This window comes from Electrophorus electricus, chromosome 6 (genome assembly GCF_041902795.1).
Source record: "Electrophorus electricus isolate QZ-2024a chromosome 6, ASM4190279v1, whole genome shotgun sequence".
NCBI classification, from domain to species: Eukaryota; Metazoa; Chordata; class Actinopteri; order Gymnotiformes; family Gymnotidae; genus Electrophorus; species Electrophorus electricus.
The window spans coordinates 33,111,707-33,125,912 of record NC_137502.1 but is presented as its reverse complement, the minus strand read 5'-3'; the positions used below and the strand labels follow the sequence as shown (position 1 = coordinate 33,125,912).

Below are 14,206 nucleotides of genomic sequence, written 5' to 3'. Positions count from 1 at the left end.
CTACAGCGTGCGTTTCAGAAGTGGTCAATCAACTATTATTTTTAGCATTTATCATTTACTAAACTATAGTCTTGTTTAGATGGTGTGCATTTTCCTGATGCCTCACGATTAGCGTAGGCATATACGTTATACATTTGGCTTTCTTTTGGCACAGAGGAGAGCAGGTATTCACAATGAGAGTTCAAGGCTGCAATGCCTTACCATGAACTACTTGGTAGCTTATTCTGTTACCATCATACATTGTTAACGGGCACAGTCATTCCACTGAATTGGTGTGTTGGCAAAGGACCCATTATCTTGGCCACTGTAGTGGACACTATGCCAAAATTCACACATTCCATGTAAGAAAGCTCTCAAAACAAATGGGGTGGTTTATATGCACTGACGATCAATGTAAGGGCAGGTTTTTTTGTTTTGTTTCCCTCCCCCCCTTTTAGTTGTACTACAACAAACAATCTTCCAGAAATGACTGACTGACTTGGGGCAAACATGATTACACATCACAATCAATGAGGTCTTGCCTGACCTTCTAGAGATGATGAAGGATATTCTAGAAGAGACCTTCCATTCCCTTGGGCTGGCGACATATGATTTTCAGTTCAAGCCTGCAAAGTCCTGGCTGCGTGGGAGCTGAGATAGTAGGCTGCATTCAAGAGAAAGCTAAAATATAAAAGCATTCACATTGTATACTTACACAGAAAATTATTTATTTTATTTGCAGCCTAGGCTCCAGAAACCAGTAGCACTTGTGTTGATGCCTCCCCAGGACCACCTGCATTCTTGCAGTCACTTTCACCTACAAGTTAATTCTCAACCTCGTCCAACAGCTGCCAAAACCCTCATAAAGAATGGATGGATACCTTTATGATCCATGGGCTACATTCCCAGACAAATTGATGCGATCATTCGACAGAGGAAAAAAACCTACCTAGACCACGAATGAGAAAGGAAGCGATCTGGATTGTAGTGTGTGAGATGATGTCCAAGACTTTATGCATAAATCAAAGGAACTCTACTGATGGTGGCAAAATATCCTCCATCTGTGCAAGACAGAATAGAGACGTGATTGGGCTGGATGAATAAATGGAGATATTGGCTTGGTGCTAACACAAAATAAATATGTGAAGGATCTACTTCATGAAGAGGCTGAACAAATTTAACCTTACCCCTAATATCACCAACTACCAAAAACAAGGACTTCAATATAATTTATTAAAAACTGATGCAGTAGAATCTTTTTAAACTTGATCTGGTGATAGCCAAGGGCCGCCATTCTCGCAGTCAAACTTGCCCTAGAGCAATGGAGACACTGGTTAGAAGGGGCTGAACACCCCTTCTTGGTATACACAGACCATCGAAACCTAGAGTACCTACGGTCAGCTCGATGACTCAATCCAAGACAAGCTAGGTGGTCTCCCGGTTTAACTTCACTGTGTCTTACAGACCCGGTTCCAAGAATCAAAAGGTAGATGCCTTGTCACAGATCTATGACAAGAGAGAGACCAACCCGAATCCAGAGACCATCCTGCCTAATAGCTGCTTCCTAGCTCCCATACGTTGGCGCTTCCAAGACGACCTGGAGAATGCTCGGAAGGATGACCCTAGCCCAGAGGAATGCCCCCCAGAAACACAATACATTTCAGCTTCCCACAGAGGAACATGACTAGAATGGGCTCATACGACCTTATGTAACGGACATCTGGGTATCACTCGCACCACGTAAGTTTTGGTGGCCCTCCCTTCCTCACGATATGCGGGCGTTACATGATGTCTTGTGTAGTTTGTGCCCAGTCACGCACCCATCGCACTATCCCTGCTGGAAAGCTACAGTCCCCGCCACATCGCCCCTGGACCCACATTGCAACAGACTTCATCACAGACTTACCTGCCTCTGAGAGAAACATGGTCATAATGCTGGTAGTGGACAAGCTGTCTAACATGTCGCCTCATTCCTTTTCCTCACTTGCCTATGGCCTTGGAAACCGCAGAAGCCATGTTCGCTTATGTATTTTGCATATTTGGTCTACCAGAAGAGATCTGATCATGGTTCCAAATTTACATCAAGTCTGGAGGCAGTTTTGTAAACTAGGAATATAACTATGAATCTCTCCTCTGGTCATCATCCCCAGTCGACTGGGTAACTCAAGAGCTCGGAAGGTTCCTCCACCAGTAGTGTACCTCACAAACTGACTGGCACAAATTCCTCACATGGGCGGAAAACGCCCGCAACTCGCTCACGCACTCCTCCACTTGGCTCTCTCCCTTTGAATGCGTCCACGGTCATCTAAGACGCTCCTAGTCTGCCTGTAGTGTTGAGGAATAGTACATTATAAAAGCAAGTGACAGTACATTATTTAAAAAACAAACAAACAAACAAACAAACAAAAAACAGTTAAATGAGTCATATAATGAGGATTTGACAATTAAATAATGCTGTTTGAAATGCCACCTGCATAGAAGTATTACTGAAATGATTCTCTTAACAGTGTGATCATGTTAATTTATCAAAAAAAAAAAAAAACGCTATTGGATTTATTGGTTCTAAATGTACTTTTTTGTCAATTGCACTAGTTTTAAACTGTACAATTTATAAATTGTTCTTTAAAGTTGTTTACATGGTTACTGTATTGTCAGAATATCTCAGCAAAAATCACAGGTTCTAGGTTTTGTTTTGTTTTTTCTTCGTAAAAACAACATTTTTTATTTTCTACAGCGTGCGTTTCTGAAGTGGTCAATCAACTATTATTTTTAGCATTCATCATTTACTAAATTATAGTCTTGTTTAGATTGTGTGCATTTTCCTGATGCCTCACGATTAGCGTAGGCATATTCGTTATACATTTGGCTTTCTTTTGGCAGAGAGGAGAGCTGGTACTCCCAATGAGAGTTCAAGGCTGCAATGCCTTACCATGAACTACTTGGTAGCTTATTCTGTTACCATCATACATTGTTAACGGGCACAGGCATTCCACTGAATTGGTGTGTTGGCAAAGGACCCATTATCTTGGCCACTGTAGTGGAAACTATGCCAAATTCACACATTCCATGTAAGAAAGCTCTCAAAACAAATGGGGTGGCTTAAATGCACTGACTTGATCAATGTAAGGGCAGGTTTTTTTGTTTTGTTTCCCTCCCCCCTTTTAGTTGTACTACAACAAACAATCTTCCAGAAATGACTGACTGACTTGGAGCAAACATGATTACACACCACAATCAATGAGGTCTTGCCTGACCTTCCAGAGATGATGAAGGATATTCTAGAAGAGACCTTCCATTCCCTTGGGCTGGCGCCATATGATTTTCAGTTCAAGCCTGCAAAGTCCTGGTTGCGTGGGAGCTCAGATAGTAGGCGGCATTCAAGAGAAAGCTAAAATATAAAAGCATTCACATTGTATACTTACACAGAAAATTATTTATTTTATTTGCAGCCTAGGCTCCTGAAACCAGTAGCACTTGTGTTGATGCCTCCTCAGGACCACCTGCATTCTTGCAGTCACTTTCACCTACAAGTTAATTCTCAACCTCGTCCAACAGCTGCCAAAACCCTCATAAAGAATGGATGGATACCTTTATGATCCATGGGCTACATTCCCAGACAAATTGATGCGATCATTCGACAGAGGAAAAAAACCTACCTAGACCACGAATGAGAAAGGAAGCGATCTGGATTGTAGTGTGTGAGATGATGTCCAAGACTTTATGCATAAATCAAAGGAACTCTACTGATGGTGGCAAAATATCCTCCATCTGTGCAAGACAGAATAGAGACTTGATTGGGCTGGATGAATAAATGGAGATATTGGCTTGGTGCTAACACAAAATAAATATGTGAAGGATCTACTTCATGAAGAGGCTGAACAAATTTAACCTTACCCCTAATATCACCAATTACCAAAAACAAGGACTTCAATATAATTTATTAAAAACTGATGCAGTAGAATCTTTTTAAACTTGATCTGGTGATAGCCAAGGGCTGCCATTCTCGCAGTCAAACTTGCCCTAGAGCAATGGAGACACTGGTTAGAAGGGGCTGAACACCCCTTCTTGGTATACACAGACCATCGAAACCTAGAGTACCTACGGTCAGCTCGATGACTCAATCCAAGACAAGCTAGGTGGTCTCCCGGTTTAACTTCACTGTGTCTTACAGACCCGGTTCCAAGAATCAAAAGGTAGATGCCTTGTCACAGATCTATGACAAGAGAGAGACCATCCTGCCTAATAGCTGCTTCCTAGCTCCCATACGTTGGCGCTTCCAAGACGACCTGGAGAATGCTCTGAAGGATGACCCTAGCCCAGAGGAATGCCCCCCAGAAAAACAATACATTTCAGCTTCCCACAGAGGAACATTACTAGAATGGGCTCATACGACCTTATGTAACGGACATCTGGGTATCACTCGCACCACGTAAGTTTTGGTGGCCCTCCCTTCCTCACGATATGCGTGCTTTACATGATGTCTTGTGTAGTCTGTGCCCAGTCACGCACCCATCGCACTATCCCTGCTGGAAAGCTACAGTCCCTGCCACATCGCCCCTGGACCCACATTGCAACAGACTTCATCACAGACTTACCTGCCTCTGAGAGAAACATGGTCATAATGCTGGTAGTGGACAAGCTGTCTAACATGTCGCCTCATTCCTTTTCCTCACTTGCCTATGGCCTTGGAAACCGCAGAAGCCATGTTCACTTATGTATTTTGCATATTTGGTCTACCAGAAGAGATCTGATCATGGTTCCAAATTTACATCAAGTCTGGAGGCAGTTTTGTAAACTAGGAATATAACTATGAATCGCTCCTCTGGTCATCATCCCCAGTCGACTGGGTAACTCAAGAGGTCGGAAGGTTCCTCCACCAGTAGTGTACCTCACAAACTGACTGGCACAAATTCCTCACATGGGCGGAATACGCCCGCAACTCGCTCAGGCACTCCTCCACTTGGCTCACTCCCTTTGAATGCATCCACGGTCATCTAAGATGCTCCTAGTCTGCCTGTAGTGTTGAGGAATAGTACATTATAAAAGCAAGTGAATGTACATTATTTAAAAAACGAACAAACAAACAAACAAAAAAAACAGTTAAATTAGTCATATAATGAGGATTTGACAATTAAATAATGCTGTTTGATATGCCAACTGCATAGAAATATTACTGAAATGATTCTCTTAACAGTGTGATCATGTTAATTTATCATAAAAAAGGCAATTGGATTCATTGGTTCCAAAGGCACTTTTTTGTCAATTGCACTAGTTTTAAACTGTACAATTTATAAATTGTTCTGTAAAGTTGTTTACATGGTTACTGTATTGTCAGAATATCTCAGCAAAAATCACAGGTTCTAGGTTGTGTTTTGTTTTTTCTTCGTAAAAACAACATTTTTTATTTTCTACAGCGTGCGTTTCAGAAGTGGTCAATCAACTATTATTTTTAGCATTTATCATTTACTAAACTATAGTCTTATTTAGATTGTGTGCATTTTCCTGATGCCTCACGATTAGCATAGGCATATTCGTTATACATTTGGCTTTCTTTTGGCACAGAGGAGAGCTGGTATTCACAATGAGAGTTCAAGGCTGCAATGCCTTACCATGAACTACTTGGTAGCTTATTCTGTTACCATCATACATTGTTAACGGGCACAGTCATGCCACTGAATTGGTGTGTTGGCAAAGGACCCATTATCTTGGCCACTGTAGTGGAAACTATGCCAAAATTCACACATTCCATGTAAGAAAGCTCTCAAAACAAATGGGGTGGTTTATATGCACTGACTTGATCAATGTAAGGGCAGGTTTTTTTGTTTTGTTTCCCCCACACTTTTAGTTGTACTACAACAAACAATCTTCCAGAAATGACTGACTGACTTGGGGCAAACATGATTACACACCACAATCAATGAGGTCTTGCCTGACCTTCCAGAGATGATGAAGGATATTCTAGAAGAGACCTTCCATTCCCTTGGGCTGGCGACATATGATTTTCAGTTCAAGCCTGCAAAGTCCTGGCTGCGTGGGAGCTGAGATAGTAGGCTGCATTCAAGAGAAAGCTAAAATATAAAAGCATTCACATTGTATTCTTACACAGAAAATTATTTATTTTATTTGCAGCCTAGGCTCCTGAAACCAGTAGCACTTCTGTTGATGCCTCCCCAGCACCACCTGCATTCTTGCAGTCACTTTCACCTACAAGTTAATTCTCAACCTCGTCCAACAGCTGCCAAAACCCGCATACAGAATGGATGGATACCTTTATGATCCATGGGCTACATTCCCAGACAAATTGATGCGATCATTCGACAGAGGAAAAAAACCTACCTAGACCACGAATGAGAAAGGAAGCGATCTGGATTGTAGTGTGTGAGATGATGTCCAAGACTTTATGCATAAATCAAAGGAACTCTACTGATGGTGGCAAAATATCCTCCATCTGTGCAAGACAGAATAGAGATGTGATTGGGCTGGATGAATAAATGGAGATATTGGCTTGGTGCTAACACAAAATAAATATGTGAAGGATCTACTTCATGAAGAGGCTGAACAAATTTAACCTTACCCCTAATATCACCAACTACCAAAAACAAGGACTTCAATATAATTTATTAAAAACTGATGCAGTAGAATCTTTTTAAACTTGATCTGGTGATAGCCAAGGGCCGCCATTCTCGCAGTCAAACTTGCCCTAGAGCAATGGAGACACTGGTTAGAAGGGGCTGAACACCCCTTCTTGGTATACACAGACCATCAATAACCTAGAGTACCTACGGTCAGCTCGATGACTCAATCCAAGACAAGCTAGGTGGTCTCCCGGTTTAACTTCACTGTGTCTTACAGACCCGGTTCCAAGAATCAAAAGGTAGATGCCTTGTCACAGATCTATGACAAGAGAGAGACCAACCCGAATCCAGAGACCATCCTGCCTAATAGCTGCTTCCTAGCTCCCATACGTTGACGCTTCCAAGATGACCTGGAGAATGCTCTGAAGGATGACCCTAGCCCAGAGTAATGCCCCCCAGAAACACAATACATTTCAGCTTCCCACAGAGGAACATGACTAGAATGGGCTCATACGACCTTATGTAACGGACATCTGGGTATCAATCGCACCACGTAACTTTTGGTGGCCCTCCCTTCCTCACGATATGCTTGCTTTACATGATGTCTTGTGTAGTCAGTGCCCAGTCATGCACCCATCGCACTATCCCTGCTGGAAAGCTACAGTCCCCGCCACATCGCCCCTGGACTCACATTGCAACAGACTTCATCACAGACTTACCTGCCTCTGAGAGAAACATGGTCATAATGCTGGTAGTGGACAAGCTGTCTAACATGTCACCTCATTCCTTTTCCTCACTTGCCTATGGACTTGGAAACCGCAGAAGCCATGTTCACTTATGTATTTTGCATATTTGGTCTACCAGAAGAGATCTGATCATGGTTCCAAATTTACATCAAGTCTGGAGGCAGTTTTGTAAACTAGGAATATAACTATGAATCTCTCCTCTGGTCATCATCCCCAGTCGACTGGGTAACTCAAGAGGTCAGAAGGTTCCTCCACCAGTAGTGTACCTCACAAACTGACTGGCACAAATTCCTCACATGGGCGGAATACGCCCGCAACTCGCTCACGCACTCCTCCACTTGGCTCACTCCCTTTGAATGCATCCACGGTCATCTAAGATGCTCCTATTCTGCCTGTAGTGTTGAGGTATAGTACATTATAAAAGCAAGTGACAGTACATTATTTAAAAAACAAACAAACAAACAAACAAAAAAAAACTGTTAAATGAGTCATATAATGAGGATTTGACAATTAAATACTGCTGTTTGATATGCCACCTGCATAGAACTATTACTGAAATGATTCTCTTAACAGTGTGATCATGTTAATTTATCAAAAAAAAACAAAACACTATTGGATTTATTGGTTCTAAATGTACTTTTTTGTCAATTGCACTAGTTTTAAACTGTACAATTTATAAATTGTTCTGTAAAGTTGTTTACATGGTTATGTATTGTCAGAATATCTCAGAAAAAATCACAGGTTCTAGGTTGTGTTTTGTTTTTTCTTCGTAAAAACAACATTTTTTATTTTCTACAGCGTGCGTTTCAGAAGTGGTCAATCAACTATTATTTTTAGCATTCATCATTTACTAAACTATAGTCTTGTTTAGATTGTGTGCATTTTCCTGATGCCTCACGATTAGCGTAGGCATATTCGTTATACATTTGGCTTTCTTTTGGCACAGAGGAGAGCTGGTATTCACAATGAGAGTTCAAGGCTGCAATGCCTTACCATGAACTACTTGGTAGCTTATTCTGTTACCATCATACATTGTTAACGGGCACAGTCATTCCACTGAATTGGTGTTGGCAAAGGACCCATTATCTTGGCCACTGTAGTGGAAACTATGCCAAAATTCACACATTCCATGTAAGAAAGCTCTCAAAACAAATGGGGAGGTTTATATGCACTGACTTGATCAATGTAAGGGCAGGTTTTTTTGTTTTGTTTCCGCCCCCCCCCCCCCTTTTAGTTGTACTACAACAAATAATCTTCCAGAAATGACTGACTGACTTGGGGCAAACATGATTACACACCACAATCAATGAGGTCTTGCCTGACCTTCCAGAGATGATGAAGGATATTCTAGAAGAGACCTTCCATTCCCTTGGGCTGGTGACATATGATTTTCAGTTCAAGCCTGCAAAGTCCTGGCTGCGTGGGAGCTGAGATAGTAGGCTGCATTCAAGAGAAAGCTAAAATATAAAAGCATTCACATTGTATTCTTACACAGAAAATTATTTATTTTATTTGCAGCCTAGGCTCCTGAAACCAGTAGCACTTCTGTTGATGCCTCCCCAGGACCACCTGCATTCTTGCAGTCACTTTCACCTACAAGTTAATTCTCAACCTCGTCCAACAGCAGCCAAAACCCTCATACAGAATGGATGGATACCTTTATGATCCATGGGCTACATTCCCAGACAAATTGACGCGATCATTCGACAGAGGAAAAAAACCTACCTAGACCACGAATGAGAAAGAAAGCGATCTGGATTGTAGTGTGTGAGATGATGTCCAAGACTTTATGCATAAATCAAAGGAACTCTACTGATGGTGGCAAAATAATCTCCATCTGTGTAAGACAGAATAGAGACATGATTGGGTTGGATGAATAAATGGAGATATTGGCTTGGTGCTAACACAAAATAAATATGTGAAGGATCTACTTCATGAAGAGGCTGAACGAATTTAACCTTACCCCTAATATCACCAACTACCAAAAACAAGGACTTCAATATAATTTATTAAAAACTGAGGCAGTAGAATCTTTTTAAACTTGATGTGGTGATAGCCAAGGGCCGCCATTCTCGCAGTCAAACTTGCCCTAGAGCAATGGAGACACTGGTTAGAAGGGGCTGAACACCCCTTCTTGGTATACACAGACCATCAAAACCTAGAGTACCTACGGTCAGCTCGATGACTCAATCCAAGACAAGCTAGGTGGTCTCCCGGTTTAACTTCACTGTGTCTTACAGACCCGGTTCCAAGAATCAAAAGGTAGATGCCTTGTCACAGATCTATGACAAGAGAGAGACCAACCCGAATCGAGAGACCATCCTGCCTAATAGCTGCTTCCTAGCTCCCATACGTTGGCGCTTCCAAGACGACCTGGAGAATGCTCTGAAGGATGACACTAGCCCAGAGGAATGCCCCCCAGAAAAACAATACATTTCAGCTTCCCACAGAGGAACATGACTAGAATGGGCTCATACGACCTTATGTAACGGACATCTGGGTATCACTCGCACCACGTACGTTTTGGTGGCCCTCCCTTCCTCACGATATGCGTGCGTTACATGATGTCTTGTGTAGTTTGTGCCCAGACACGCACCCATCGCACTATCCCTGCTGGAAAGCTACAGTCCCCGCCACATCGCCCCTGGACCCACATTGCAACAGACTTCATCACAGACTTACCTGCCTCTGAGAGAAACATGGTCATAATGCTGGTAGTGGACAAGCTGTCTAACATGTCGCCTCATTCCTTTTCCTCACTTGCCTATTGCCTTGGAAACCGCAGAAGCCATGTTCACTTATGTATTTTGCATATTTGGTCTACCAGAAGAGATCTGATCATGGTTCCAAATTTACATCAAGTCTGGAGGCAGTTTTGTAAACTAGGAATATAACTATGAATCTCTCCTCTGGTCACCATCCTCAGTCGACTGGGTAACTCAAGAGGTCGGAAGGTTCCTCCACCAGTAGTGTACCTCACAAACTGACTGGCACAAATTCCTCACATGGACGGAATACGCCCGCAACTCGCTCACGCACTCCTCCACTTGGCTCACTCCCTTTGAATGCGTCCACGGTCATCTAAGATGCTCCTAGTCTGCCTTTAGTGTTGAGGAATAGTACATTATAAAAGCAAGTGACAGTACATTATGTAAAAAACAAACAAACAAAAAAAAACAGTTAAATGAGTCATATAATGAGGATTTGCCAATTAAATAATGCTGTTTGATATGCTACCTGCATAGAAATATTACTGAAATGATTCTCTTAACAGTGTGATCATGTTAATTTATCATAAAAAAGGCAATTGGATTTATTGGTTCCAAATGCACTTTTTTGTCAATTGCACTAGTTTTAAACTGTACAATTTATAAATTGTTCTGTAAAGTTGTTTACATGGTTACTGTATTGTCAGAATATCTCAGCAATAATCACAGGTTCTAGGTTTTGTTTTGTTTTTTCTTCATAAAAACAACATTTTTTATTTTCTACAGCGTGCGTTTCAGAAGTGGTCAATCAACTATTATTTTTAGCATTTATCATTTACTAAACTATAGTCTTGTTTAGATTGTGTGCATTTTCCTGATGCCTCACGATTAGCGTAGGTATATTCGTTATACATTGTTGTATATTGCGCAAATAAAATCTTCATTTAACAGGGAAATGTTTCATAGCCTAGAATCACAAAAGCTCTCATTCCAGCCCTACTATGGCGCTCAGGAATAACATTAATGCAGCCGCAGTTTTGAATTGTCGGTTGAACTGTTGCTTCGTTTATCTTAAAGCAACGTTTTTTTTTCACTGACGGCATGTTAGTAAAGTGTTCAGCAACACTTTAACTGATAACACATGTTAAACAACTATGTTGAACAAAACTGCCATGAAATCGTTACATCAGCGCCTCGCTTCATAAACAAGTGGTCATTTCAAAGTGACAACCGTGTGCTAAGGCATCGCGTTTTATCGCTCCTTCAATCTGGCGTTCATTTCCCAGAGGAGAGGAGCACTACGACATAAGGAAAGCAATCGAGGACGAACAATTCATAAAGGTATTATATCTACACATTGTCCCCCGTTAGAATTCGTCACATCGAACAAGCTCGTAACAGCAGATTCGCTGTTTGGCGCACACAATAACTGAACACTATTGTTAAATTAACATTATTGTTAATGAAGGCCAGGTGAGATGGGCACCTCGTCTCGGATTGTGTTCAGCTATTTAAAGCCCGGTTCGATTCAAGGAAATAGCTAGTCTTCCTTATTATCAGTCTCTCTAAACTTTTGTTTGGCTCTAATGGATGCATCAAGAGTCTCTGTGTTTGTGCTCCTGATTGCTGTCCTTAGTCTTGGTAAGTGTATTTTGGTGTTTCCTTTTTTCTTATGTGTTTCAGTGGATGACTTCTCCTGATAATCAACTTGACCACCCATCTCATGTTGTAGTATTAAGTTCTCCAGCAGAGCGACAGCAGCGAGGTGAAACTGGCTTGTTGCTATCACGAGTGATCAGAGACCACGAAGGTTTGAGTGCTCTTGACATTACGGTGTCTTTTTGGGATTTAACTACCAGGGCTCGGATGACCACTGTAGTTGTATCTGCAACTTATTTTGGCTAGGGTTAATGTCTACATCTTACAGCTACCTGTGTCGTGTCTGTTTAGATGCTCATGGTGACCTACTTCAGCTCCAGGATGAGGAAGGTGGCAGTTCAGCTTTTGAACGTTCTGTAGTGGTGAAGGGAGGAACTAAGGGTGTTTGAAGGTAAAGTGTAAGCACTGGAGTGCTCCAGTCTGTTTTGGAGAACCTGTGTAGTAGCAAACCACTCACTCATGTGGGTGTAATCCTCCAGGATTTGAAATGGTTCATCAAGGAATGTTCTGCTTTCAGGTGGTGTGAGTCTAAGGGATGGCGTTCTCTGCAGCTATTGCCCTGTGCTGTGAACTTGCAGCAGGCCACCAGTACATGCCATCTGAATTGTCATGTGGGTCTGCATGGTCACAGGCTCTGGCAATTGAGTCTACCCTGCAAATGGTTTCTGAATAAATGTTCTCAAACTACTGGTCAACTTGCTTTCTTTTCCCAAAGACAAGTTTGCCTGGAGTGGTCTGGATCTTTTAAAAGCAGTATTTAAATTCCTGATTACATGAAGCCTACATTCCTGCCAATCTTGACTTAAATGGACCAAAAGACAGGTGAATTTACTGTTAATTCAGCTTGAATGAGTGGGGTGGATGTGTAATATGTCTGTATTTTGGAATGGAAGTACAGAAAGCTGGCTTTCTTTTGGCACAGAGGAGAGCTGGTATTCATAATGAGAGTTCAAGGCTGCAATGCCTTACCATGAACTACTTGGTAGCTTATTCTGTTACCATCATACATTGTTAACGGGCACAGTCATTCCACTGAATTGGTGTTGGCAAAGGACCCATTATCTTGGCCACTGTAGTGGAAACTATGCCAAAATTCACACATTCCATGTAAGAAAGCTCTCAAAACAAATGGGGTGGCTTATATGCACTGACTTGATCAATGTAAGGGCAGGTTTTTTTGTTTTGTTTCCCCCCCCCTTTTAGTTGTACTACAACAAACAATCTTCCAGAAATGACTGACTGACTGTGGTGTGTAATCATGTTTGCCCCAAATCAATGAGGTCTTGCCTGACCTTCCAGAGATGATGAAGGATATTCTAGAAGAGACCTTCCATTCCCTTGGGCTGGCGCCATATGATTTTCTGTTCAAGCCTGCAAAGTCCTGGTTGCGTGGGAGTTGAGATAGTAGGCGGCATTCAAGAGAAAGCTAAAATATAAAAGCATTCACATTGTATACTTACACAGAAAATTATTTATTTTATTTGCAGCCTAGGCTCCTGAAACCAGTAGCACTTGTGTTGATGCCTCCCCAGGACCACCTGCATTCTTGCAGTCACTTTCACCTACAAGTTAATTCTCAACCTCGTCCAACAGCTGCCAAAACCCTCATAAAGAATGGATGGATACCTTTATGATCCATGGGCTACATTCCCAGACAAATTGACGCGATCATTCGACAGAGGAAAAAAACCTACCTAGACCACGAATGAGAAAGAAAGCGATCTGGATTGTAGTGTGTGAGATGATGTCCAAGACTTTATGCATAAATCAAAGGAACTCTACTGATGGTGGCAAAATAATCTCCATCTGTGTAAGACAGAATAGAGACATGATTGGGTTGGATGAATAAATGGAGATATTGGCTTGGTGCTAACACAAAATAAATATGTGAAGGATCTACTTCATGAAGAGGCTGAACGAATTTAACCTTACCCCTAATATCACCAACTACCAAAAACAAGGACTTCAATATAATTTATTAAAAACTGAGGCAGTAGAATCTTTTTAAACTTGATGTGGTGATAGCCAAGGGCCGCCATTCTCGCAGTCAAACTTGCCCTAGAGCAATGGAGACACTGGTTAGAAGGGGCTGAACACCCCTTCTTGGTATACACAGACCATCGAAACCTAGAGTACCTACGGTCAGCTCGATGACTCAATCCAAGACAAGCTAGGTGGTCTCCCGGTTTAACTTCACTGTGTCTTACAGACCCGGTTCCAAGAATCAAAAGGTAGATGCCTTGTCACAGATCTATGACAAGAGAGAGACCAACCCGAATCGAGAGACCATCCTGCCTAATAGCTGCTTCCTAGCTCCCATACGTTGGCGCTTCCAAGACGACCTGGAGAATGCTCTGAAGGATGACACTAGCCCAGAGGAATGCCCCCCAGAAAAACAATACATTTCAGCTTCCCACAGAGGAACATGACTAGAATGGGCTCATACGACCTTATGTAACGGACATCTGGGTATCACTCGCACCACGTACGTTTTGGTGGCCCTCCCTTCCTCACGATATGCGTGCGTTACATGATGTCT

At 42.0% G+C, this 14,206-nt stretch overlaps 1 long non-coding RNA gene across 1 annotated transcript; it reads left to right on the top strand.

Moving 5' to 3' along the window:
- The first annotated feature begins 11,552 nt into the window (after positions 1–11,552).
- Positions 11,553–12,332, top strand: LOC145658444 (uncharacterized). The gene is made up of 4 exons (XR_014124013.1): positions 11,553–11,649; positions 11,741–11,818; positions 11,959–12,058; positions 12,185–12,332. It is a non-coding gene; the product is annotated as an uncharacterized LOC145658444 (long non-coding RNA).
- The last annotated feature ends 1,874 nt before the right edge of the window (positions 12,333–14,206 follow it).